A 205-nucleotide genomic window follows, 5' to 3' on the forward strand; every position below is an offset into this window, starting at 1 on the left:
GCTCGGGCCGGGGCGATCTGGCAGATTTGAAATCCGTGCGGGTGCCGAGGGGACTTTGTCCGCTCTGCCTGAACTCCCTCGTCAGCGGCACCCCGCCGCAAAACGTGCGGGTGCGGCACAGAGTGGCCGGGGTAGGGAAAAAGTTCCGCAGACAGCACTCCGCTACGAAGTTTGTGTAGGCGGGGGTGGGGTGCGCGCCCGGGAC

The sequence above is a fragment of the Apaloderma vittatum genome, unplaced genomic scaffold, assembly GCF_000703405.1.
Source record: "Apaloderma vittatum isolate BGI_N311 unplaced genomic scaffold, ASM70340v1 scaffold8005, whole genome shotgun sequence".
Taxonomy (NCBI): domain Eukaryota; kingdom Metazoa; phylum Chordata; class Aves; order Trogoniformes; family Trogonidae; genus Apaloderma; species Apaloderma vittatum.